The sequence below is a fragment of the Cnephaeus nilssonii genome (assembly GCF_951640355.1).
Source record: "Cnephaeus nilssonii genome assembly, chromosome: 2".
NCBI classification, from domain to species: Eukaryota; Metazoa; Chordata; class Mammalia; order Chiroptera; family Vespertilionidae; genus Cnephaeus; species Cnephaeus nilssonii.
The window spans coordinates 67,352,309-67,363,372 of NC_137073.1; positions in this window are offsets into that span (position 1 = coordinate 67,352,309).

An 11,064-nucleotide genomic window follows, 5' to 3' on the forward strand; every position below is an offset into this window, starting at 1 on the left:
ATAGTTGCATTTTTCATAATAGCTAAAAAGTGAAAACAACCCACATGTATATCAACTGGTGAATATATAAACAAAATGTGGTACAATTATATAATGGAATATTATTCAGCCATGAAAGTAAATAAAGTACGGATACATACAACAATGAAGTGGGACATTGAAAACATTATGCTAAGTGAAAGAAGCCAGTCACAAGAGGTCACATATTGTATGAGTCCATTAACGAAATATCCAGAATAAGCAATTTCATACATAGAAAGTAAATAAGTGGTTTTCAGGGGCTGAAGGCAGAATGAAATGGGGATTTTTCTGCTAATGGGTATGGAGTTCCTTTTGGGGTGATGAAATGTCCTAAAATTAGATAGTGGAATTGGTTTCACAACTCTGTGAACATACTAAAAATTGTTGAATTATATGCTTTAGAGTGGTGAATTTTGTGATTTTTTTATTATAACTCAGGGTAGTTGTTATTTTAAAAAAGGGGTAGGAGTTTATGCAAGGCTACTTCTACATAAGGAATTACCAAATATACACAATATTGCCAAGAGAAGTAAGAAATGTTATTGCATCCATAATAGAAAATTAGGTTTCTCTGAAAAAAAGAACAATTAAAGAACAAAAGGGACTCTAAAACATTAAAATTTGCTAATTAAAATATGAAAAAATCAACAGAGGTATTAGAAAATAAATATTTATAATGATCCAGAAAGTAGAACCAGAATATAAAAATAAAGAAAATGAAAGAGATTTAAAAATAAAATCAATCCAAAAACATCTAAGTAATACAAGTTCCAGAAGAAATAGGGGAAAGGGAGGTAAAGTAATAAAAATATAAGTTCCTTCTTTTTTACAGCGGCATAGTATTCCATTGTGTAGATGTACCACAGTTTTTTAATCCAGTCATATGCTGATGGGCACTTAGGCTGTTAACATTTGCAACAACATGGATGGAACTGGAGAACATTATGCTAAGCGAAATAAGCCAGTCGGAGAAAGATAAATATCACATGATCTCACTCATATGTGGGATATAATGAACAACATAATTTGATGAACAAGAATAGATCGATCTAGAGACAAATAGTAGGGGAGGTGGCGGGGGGTTAGCGAGCAACCAAAGGACTTCTATGCATGCGTATTAGCATAACCAATGGACATAGACACTGGGGCAGTGGGGGCTTGCCTGGGGTGAGAATGGCGGGGGGGAGGGGGTCAATTGGGAAAAAAGGAGACATATGTAAAACTTTAGACAATAATAAATAAATAAACAAACAAACACACTAAAGAAAAAAACATTCAAAAGTTAAAATATAGCATAAAAAATATATACAAGAAAATTTCCCAGAACTAAAAGCCATGAGTCTCTAAATCAAATGATCCCACACAGGGTCCACAAAAAAATAACAGTAATCATTTTGTTGATGGTTTTCTTTGCTCTGCAAAAGCTTTTTAGTTGCATGTAATCAAATTTGTTTATTTTTGCTTTTGTTGCCATTGCTCAGGGAGACATGTCCAAAAGAAAAATTACTAAGACCAATGTCAAAGAGTTTACTACCTAGAAGTTTTACGGTTTCAGGTCTTACATTTTAAACGTTAATCCATTTTGAGTTTATATTATCTAATAAAGAGGGAATATGCAAATTGACCATCACAAATATGGCAGCACCCATAGCCACAAGATGGCAGCGCCCAATCCCCTCAGTCCCGCCGGAGTCCCCCAGTCCTTTTAGCCCCACCGGCGGGGTAACAGGCATGCAGTGCCACCAGACCTGCCCTTAGCCCCCCCAGCCACCCAGGGCCGGCCTGAAGAGCAAGCAAGCCTTGGATGGTGGCTGTCCAGCCGCCCAGGGCCACCCAAGGCTCAGGTAACCAGGGCCGGCCAAGCCTTGCGCTGCCAGCAGTGGCAGCAGCAGAGGTGTGCTGATGTGTTGCCTTCCCCTGATCGCCGGGTCACCTCCCGCCCCTGAGGGCTCCTGGACTGTGAGAGGGGGCAGGCCGGGCTGAGGGACCTCCCCTCCAGTGCATGAATTTCCATGCATCGGGCCTCTAGTTTTTATATATAGCATACGAAAGTGCTGCAGTTTCATTTTTGCATGTATCTATGCAGTTTCCCCAACACCATCTATTGAAGAAACTGTCATTTACCATTGTATACACTTACCTTCCTTGTTGAAGATTATTTCCAGGCTCTCTATTCTGTTCCATTGATCTATGTGTCTGTTTTTGTGCCAGTACCATGTTGTTTTTATTACTAGAGCTTTGTATTATAGTTTGAAATTAAAGAGAATAACACCTAGAATGTTTTGGCAATTTGAGTTCTTTTGTGGTTCCATATAAAATTTAGTATTATTTATTCTAGTTTTGTAAAAAATGTCATTGGTATTTTGATATGGATTGCATTAAATCTGTAGATTACTTTGGGTAGTATGGATATTTGAACAATATTAATTCTTTTGATCCATGAGCACAGTATGTTCTTTCATTTATTTGTGTTATCTTCAATTTCTTTAATCAGTGACTTATAGTTTTCAGAGTACAAGTATATTATGAGAGAGAGATAAATCTTTGATACACAAGGTAAGGACCTTACCATAGGCATCTAACTAAATTTTTGTTAAACTTTCCTTATTTTTATTTTTATTTTTTTAAATCTTTATTGTTCAGATTATTACAGTTGTTCATCTTTTTTTCCCCCATAGCTCCCCTCCACCCAGTTCCCATCCCACCCCATGCCCTTACCTCTGCCCCCCACTGTCCTCTTCCATAGGTATGTGATTTTTGTCCAGTCTCTTTCCGTACCCCCCACACCCCTTTCCTCTCGAGGATTATCAGTCCACTCCCTTTCTATTATATTCACCAGATTATTCTGTTCATCAGATTCTTAATTCACTTGATTTTTAGATTCATTTGTTGATAGATATGTATTTGTTATTCATAATTTTTATCTTTACTTTTTTCTTCTTCTTCCTCTTCTTAAAGAATACCTTTCATCCGGGTGAGGCCTCGTGCCCCTGGGTCTGGGTGAAGCTGGATCCCGGGTCCGGGTGAGGCCGGGTGCCCTGGATCCGGGTGAGGCTGGGTCCCGGGTCCGGGTGAGGCCACGCGCCCCTGGGTCTGGGAGAGGCCACGCGCCCCTGGGTCCGGGTGAGGCCACGCGCCCCTTGGTCCAGGTGAAGCTGGGTCCCGGGTCCGGGTGAGGCCGCGCGCACCTGGGTCCAGGTGAGGCCACGCACCCCTGGGTCCGGGTGAGGCCTCGCGCCCCTGGGTCCGGGTGAGGCCACGTGCCCCTGGGTCTGGGAGAGGCCACGCACCCCTGGGTCCGGGTGAGGCCTCGCGCCCCTGGGTCTGGGTGAGGCCACGTGCCCCTGGGTCTGGGAGAGGCCACGCACCCCTGGGTCCGGGTGAGGCCTCGCGCCCCTGGGTCTGGGTGAGGCCACGTGCCCCTGGGTCTGGGAGAGGCCACGCACCCCTGGGTCCGGGTGAGGCCTTGCGCCCCTGAATCCGGGTGAGGCTGGGTCCCGGGTCCGGGTGAGGCCGCGCGCACCTCGGTCCGGGTGAGGCCATGCTCCCCTGGGTCTGGGAGAGGCCACGCACCCCTGGGTCCGGGTGAGGCCTTGCACCCCTGGGTCCGGGTGAAGCTGGATCCCGGGTCCGGGTGAGGCCGTGTGCCCCTGGATCTGGGTGAGGCTGGGTCCCGGGTCCGGATGAGGCCGCGCGCACCTGGGTCCAGGTGAGGCCACGCGCCCCCTGGGTCCGGGTGAGGCCATGTGCCCCTGGGTCCGGCCGAGACCAAACCAGAGGGAGTCGGACCTGCATTACCACCATTTGTCCACCATCCAGAGCTGAGGGATCAGTGCCGACATGTACACATAAGGAACTGGTGGACATTGATATTGGGTCTCAAAAGAACTGTTGGTCCAGAAAGAAACTCACTACAGACTGATTCATTTGCCTGTCAGCATAACTATTATTGCTCATCTCACATTCAGTTCTTATAAGTATATCTCTAGTGACACATGATCTCGCTCATCTAGGGGAAATGATGAACAACATAGACTGATGAACAACAACAGAACCAGAAACAATCGGACTATCGGGCCTCAGAGGGAGGATAGGGGAGGGTGGGGGGAGGGGGGAGAGATCAACCAAAGGACTTGTGTGCATGCATATGAGCCTAACCAATGGTTAAATTCAACAGGGGGTTGGGGCATCCGTGGGGAGGGGTGTGGGATGGGAATGGGGGGAAAAGAAAAAAAAAAAAGAATACCTTTCAGCATTTCATATAATACTGGTTTGGCAGTTATGAACTCCTTTAGCTTTTTCTTATCTGTGAAGCTCTTTATCTGGCCTTCAATTCTGAATGATAGTTTTGCTGGGTAGAGTAATATTGGTTGTAGGTTATTGTTATTCATCACTTTGAATATTTCTTGCAACTCCCGTCTGGCCTGCACAGTTTCTGTTGAGAAATCAACTGACATTCGTATGGATGCTCTCTTATAGGTAACTAACTGTTTTTCTCTTGCTGCTTTTAATATTCTCTCTTTGTCTTTTGCTCTTGGCATTTTAATTATGATGTGTTTTGGTGTGGTCCTCTTTGGATTCCTTTTGTTTGGGGTTCTCTGTGCTTCCTGGATTTGTAAGTCTATTTCTTTCACCAGGTGGGGGAAGTTTTCTGTCATTATTTTTTCAAATAGGTTTTCAGTATCTTGCTCTCTCTTTTCTTCTGGCACCCCCATAATTCAGATGTTAGTATGCCTGAAGTTGTCCCAGAGGCTCCTTACACTATCTTCATATTTTTTAATTCTTTTTTCTTTTTGCTTTTCCAGTTGGGTGTTTTTTGCTTCTTTGTATTTCAAATCTTTGACTTGATTCTTGCGATCCTCTAGTCTGCTGTTGGATCTCTGTATATTATTTTTTATTTCACTCAGTGTATGCTTAATTTCTAGTTGGTCCTTTTTCAGATCCTCGAGGGTCTCACTAAATTTATTGGCCTTTTCTAGAAAATTCTTGAAAAACCTTATAACCGTGGTTTTGAACTCTATATCCAGTTGTTTGCTTTCCTCCATTTCTTTCATTTGTGACCTGTTTCTTTGTCTCCACATTTTGAGTTGATAGAGTGGCTTTGTGTGCTAGGTGTCCTATAGGGCCCAGTGGCTCAGCCTCCCCAGTTACCTGAGGTGGACACTCTTGGTGCACCCCTTTGTGGGCTGTGTGCACAGTCTTGTTTTAGTTAAGCCTTGATTGTTGTTGGTATCACTGGGAGGAATTGACCTCCAAGCCAATTGGTTGTGAGGAACAGCTGTGTCTACGCTGGGAGAACTTCTGTGCTGGGGACATCCTTATGGGGCAAGACTTGCTTCAGTGGGGCTTTGGTGCTCACTGAGTCTGCCCCCTGAGTGTGTCCCTTATGGATCTGAGGAGTTGAAATCTGGATGGTCCTACTCTGACCCCTGGATACACTGGCTCTTGGATCTCCAAGGAGGTGCTAATTTAGCCTCTGCCTGAGGCCACCCAGCAGGAGCTATGGAGAGATCTGTAGATTCCTCTTCTTTGTTTGGGTTTTGGAGGTGCCCAGATGAGGCCCAGCTGTGAAGCAATGCAAGCTGCTGTGGGGCCTTGGCCCTTCTTTTGGATGTTCTGGGTCTCTCTGACTCAGCTGCAGTTTGTTAGGTAAGTTTAGATTTCAAAGGACCAGGCCATTCATATGCAAAAGCCTCTGTGCACAGCTTGGATGGGGCGGAGTCTCAGGGTGGAGCAAACAGGAATGGATTCCCATCAGCCCTGTCCTAAGAGGCTCCCGGGTCTCAGTGTCCCTTGGTAGTTGCTGCAAGCACCTCTGAAAGTCGCCCTTGAGTTCCGCCCGCTGCCAGACAGTCCAATTTCTCCCTGTATGAGTCTGGGTCCCCAAAGTCTCGCCCGGAACTGGACTTCGGATCAGTCAGGAGTTTGTGTCTCCCTGTGGATTGGAAAAGCCAGCTGCATACTCAGTTGCCAGCCCTCTCCACACATGCTCCTCCGTACCTCTGGACTTTACTTCCACAGCTCCTCTGAGTCTCAGTGTGCTTTTCTCTTCCCTTCTAGTTGTAGAATTTCCACTTAGCCAGCCTTCCTGTGGTTCTGGATGATGTCCGTTTTGTCTTTTAGTTGTAGTTTTGAAGTGGTTGTGCGCGGCAGCAAGTTCAGGTGTTTACCTATGCCGCCTTCTTGGTTTTGGCATCTAACTAAATTTGCCACAGGAAGACATGATAGTGACTTTATAGAATTCATCATGGCTTGTAATGTTGCCAGTGATAGTGCAGTGACAGAAATGTTCTTCTATCCTAACCCTTAAGCTGAGGTCTTATAAGTTTTCCACATTTTACTGTATAAAGTATTAAATGCCCCTAATGGAGGCTGCAGACTGACTAAGACCTTTGAATGATTCAATTGCAGAATTGAAAATAATGAGTAAAGAAAGATATAATGGCTTTCCAATCATTATGCAATTGTCACATGAAAACCTCATATTATGAACTTTAGCCACCCATATAATAAAGAACAGAATGAATAAGTATTACAGGATATGGAAGATGGAAACCAGTTAGTCATCAAAGCCAAAGGGCATCACCTCTGACTCCCCCACTCCTGTTCATTTCCGCCCCTTCAAAATCCCCACAGCCTCTAAGAATAATCAATTCTTATTTTTACATTTGCATGTAGAATGCAGGTTCTGTTCGGGAGATATTTTTTTCTCTTATTTAAAAAAAAATTTCCAAGAACCTTGGAGGCAAAGAATAAACTTAGGTGAATTTTATCAGTCCTTATGTTAAGGTCTTTAAGACACAGCCTTTTTTAGGGTTTCTATATTATCTCTTCACCAAAGGGGAATATTAGAAATAGATATTCTATTCAAAACACATTAAACATCCTAGTAATGAGTCTAGGAGAAAATTTTATCTCTGTAGGATTACATGCTAACATATTTCCTTTCAAATATAATTTCTTAAGCTGAATTATAGATTGAAAATTCATGCACTGGAGCAGGGGGTCCCTCAGCCTGGCCTGCCCCCTCTCACAGTCCGGGAGTCCTCAGGGGTGGGAGGCGACCTGGCAATCAGGGGAAGGCGTCGCCCCCATCACACCTCTGCTGCTGTCACTGCCGGTAGTACAAGCCCTGGCTGGCCCTGGTTACCTGAGCCTCAGGTGGCCCTGGGTGGCTGGGCAGCCGCCATCCAAGGTTTGCCTGCACCTCGGGCCAGCCCTGGGCAGCTGGGGGGCTGAGGGGACTGGGGGACTCCGGAGGCAGGCGCGCGGAGCGGCCGGACCCACCTGGGGCCGGGCCTGGCTGTGCCACACGCCTGCCGCCCTTGCGGGGCTCAGGGGACTGGGCGCCGCCATCTTGTGGCTGTGGGTGCCGCCATCTTTGAGGGTATGGCAGTCAATTAACATATTCCTTCCTTATTGACTGTGGGCGCTGCCATATTTGTGAGGGTGTGATGGTCAATTAGCATATTCCCTCTTTATTAGATAGGATATTTACAATTAACTGGTTGTTTAACTTGAACTTTCAAGTAGGTGTGGTTTGTGATATTTTTGTAACTTTTAAGTTGTCAAATTTTTCTGAAATGTACTATAATTTTGTAAAGAGTACAGCATAGATTTTTTCCCCTTTTACCTTCTTTCAAAGCAGACTGGTATAGGAGCCTGTATTGAAAAGCCTGCATCAATCTTCAGTTCCTTGTTGTTATTTTATTGTTTGTGTGTTTGTTTCTCTCCTTCCCCTGAGTAGTATAGCAAAGGCTGGCAGGGAGGGTAAGTGGATCTCTACAGATGTAGGAAATAAGGGGTACAGTGTCTGTAGAGAATTCAAAACAGTAATAAAACCCATTTAGAGTGGCTCTGCTTTTTATTATCACCATGCTACCGCAATTCTAAGCAGTGTTAGTGATAAAATTTGCTTCCCCAAAATTATTACGTGCATGTTCTAAACAATTATGGCTGAGATTTTATAATTTATATATAAGCTTCATATTAGAATTTTATTACTTATCCTCTAAAGAAGTGCTGTATTCTCCTTAAAAGTTAATAGTTACCTCCTATGTGGATTCAGCTACATGCATTTGTTTGGAGAGTAATTTCCAAAGGTTGCAGATTTTTGTCTTGTTTCCAGTGCTGTTGGTGTCTTCATCCCCTAAGGTACCACATATCCCTGCCTTCAAAGAGTAGACTCAAAATAAACAGTGATAGTGCTATGGTCGTAAAGACAAAGAAACAAATTGAGTTACCTCAATCTGTCATTCCGTGTGAACACATGGAGTTTTTAATTTTGCTTAAAATGGAAGCGGTGTGCAAAGATGTGTAACATTTTTTACAAGTACAAATTTTATAGATGTAAAAAATATATGTGACTATGCATGAAATATATTCTTTTTATTTTATGATTATTAGTATGAATGGTTTTCTTAAGGGAGGGAAGGTATTTTTAAGTGATCTTTGGAGTCAAATAAGGAGGTATACCACGGCCCACGGCCCTCCTTGCTAAGCTTCTTTCAATCAGTTTGTCACACATACTGCTGACTTTGATTAGTAAATATTCTGAGAAGACACATATTCAGAATCTGATTACTGTTACAAAAACAAAGAATCAAATTAACATGTAACTTAAGCAGCGTAAAACTAATTTTAGAAAGCCCCCCAAAGAGAATTATAACCAAGTCATGAGTAAGCTATAAAATAAACATGTGTTCATGTATGTAAAACAAGTATATATAGTTTATATGCAACTGTTTTACATACCCTCTTGGAAAAATATGTAAACCCCCTTCTAAGTAACTCTGAGGTGAAAGAGGAAATTAAAACGGAAAATATATAACATTCAGAACTAAGTAGCAATGAGAAGGGGCTATATACCAAATCTGGACAACAGAATTGAAAGGAAAATTCAGAAGCTTTAATGTCTTTATTAGCAAACAAAGTATTTTAATAACAAAATAATTAACCTTTAAATCAAGGAGCTAGTGGGAATATTAACTCTATAAAAAAAGAGAAAAATAAAATAAAAACTAACAAAATAAGATAAGATAGTTATAATAAAATAACAAAAACAATAAGAATTAATTAGTTTTACTACCTCCTATAAATTAATAAGGAAATTACAAAAGATATAATTATTTAATGGACTAATTATATGAAAAGGCAAGAAACAAATAGGCTTAAATCAAGGAATTACACATTAAAATAAGGGGGAAAAAACAACTTTCCCATTTGATGGGCAAAATTTATTTCTGATAACATCAAGTGATAGAAAAGCAATTAAAAATGAGATTTCTGATATATGATTGATGGAATTTGAATAATGCAGTCTTTTTGTAAGAAAAATTTGTTAGTACTTAATATTTCAAGTGACTATATCCTTTGGCCTGACAATTCAACCTATAGAAATTTGTTTAATAGAAAGACTTGTTTACATTTTTACAAAGATATTCATACAGGAATATTAACTGCATCATGTTCTATAATAATAAAAATAGGAAACAACCTAAAAGTCAGTCGATATCATATTTCCACCTTATGGAATGGTATGTTGTTATTAAATAGAATGATGCATATCTGTATTTACTGAAATAAAAACCTCAGTCTCCCTAATTCCCAAGGACATTATTAAGTGAAAAAAGCTAACTCATGGAAAAATATATAGTATAGTCTTATTTTTGGAAATAATTTTTTAAAACTAATAAATATTCATGTCTATCTTTATAAGTAAATGCATGGATCGAAATCTGGAAGAACACACAACAAACTGTTTCCTGTAGGGATGGAATTAGAATTGGGGTAGAGAGATAATAGAGGACTTTCATTTTTCATTCTATATATTTTTATATTAATTGTAATTCTTACAATGATCATTGATGAATAATTTGTAATTGTATAATGTATATTACATATCCTCTAATATACATATAAAGATAGCAAAAGAGTGGTCAATGGAAGACAGCTCAGAAGCTAACATCAAAAACAGGATAGTTGTAGAGTGGTCTCTGGAACCAGCCTGCCGGAGTTCAAGTCCTGCCACTGTGTGTTCTTGGAAAGATAATTAACCTCTTTGTCTCAGTTTCTTCATCTGTGAAAAAGGGCTAGTTAATGGAGCAATATCCAAGTGAACATGTGTAAAATCCTTAGGCCAGTGTGTAGCATATAGAAAGCATATAGAAAAATAGGGTTAGCAATTCTTAATAAAGTCAAAGGAGGAGCATTTTCCCAGAAATAATGTTTGATATGCCCAAATTGGGAATGGATGAGAAATGAAGAGAAACACTGAAATGTTATTTTGACAGTTGCAAGGACTGAATGAAAAGAGTAGTTGTGTTGCATCCTCATGATAATAAGAAGCAAAAAATGTAGTGATTTAAGAAAAATACTAATACCTTAAACATATAAGAAAAAAAAAAAGGAGTGATGACAATGTAGATTAATTTGTGGGTACAGGCTTGAAGTAAACATTATTAGAATAAAAGTGTTCAGTTTGTAGTAATGGAGAAAAGGAATCATTGAACAAAAGACTGAAGGGGTGTTGGGAGCGGAGGGTGATTGATAGAAAATGATCCCAGAGGGGACAGAAGGAGATGGAATCAGTAGCACAGGAAGAGATGGTAGGGAATTGCTATTTTCAGAAAGGATTTAAAGCATGGATCCAAAAAAGTAAAAGTAACACAATTATAAATCCTGAGTTTGAAATCTACTTTGTACTGAGAACACTTACATAGTTTATATAGAGGAAAGGAGCAGTTTCCATGGTGGCTGAGTATGGCTATCATGCTGAAAGACAAATTAGGGCATTAGAAGGACAGGAAGAAATTGCAGAGCCTCAGAACTATAGATGAGAATTTTCAAAAGAATTGTGGAAATATGAGGGAAAGTTAAATCTAGGTGTGGAATCTTAAGAAAGACTGAATTAAATCAATCAGTTAAAAGAAACTCTCCAGTTTTAGTGAGATTTTGAAACTCTTCTCTAGCACAGGAAATAATGGAATTGGTGAAATGAGCTATCTACATAAATCTCTAAGGGATGTAGACATTACATTTTTG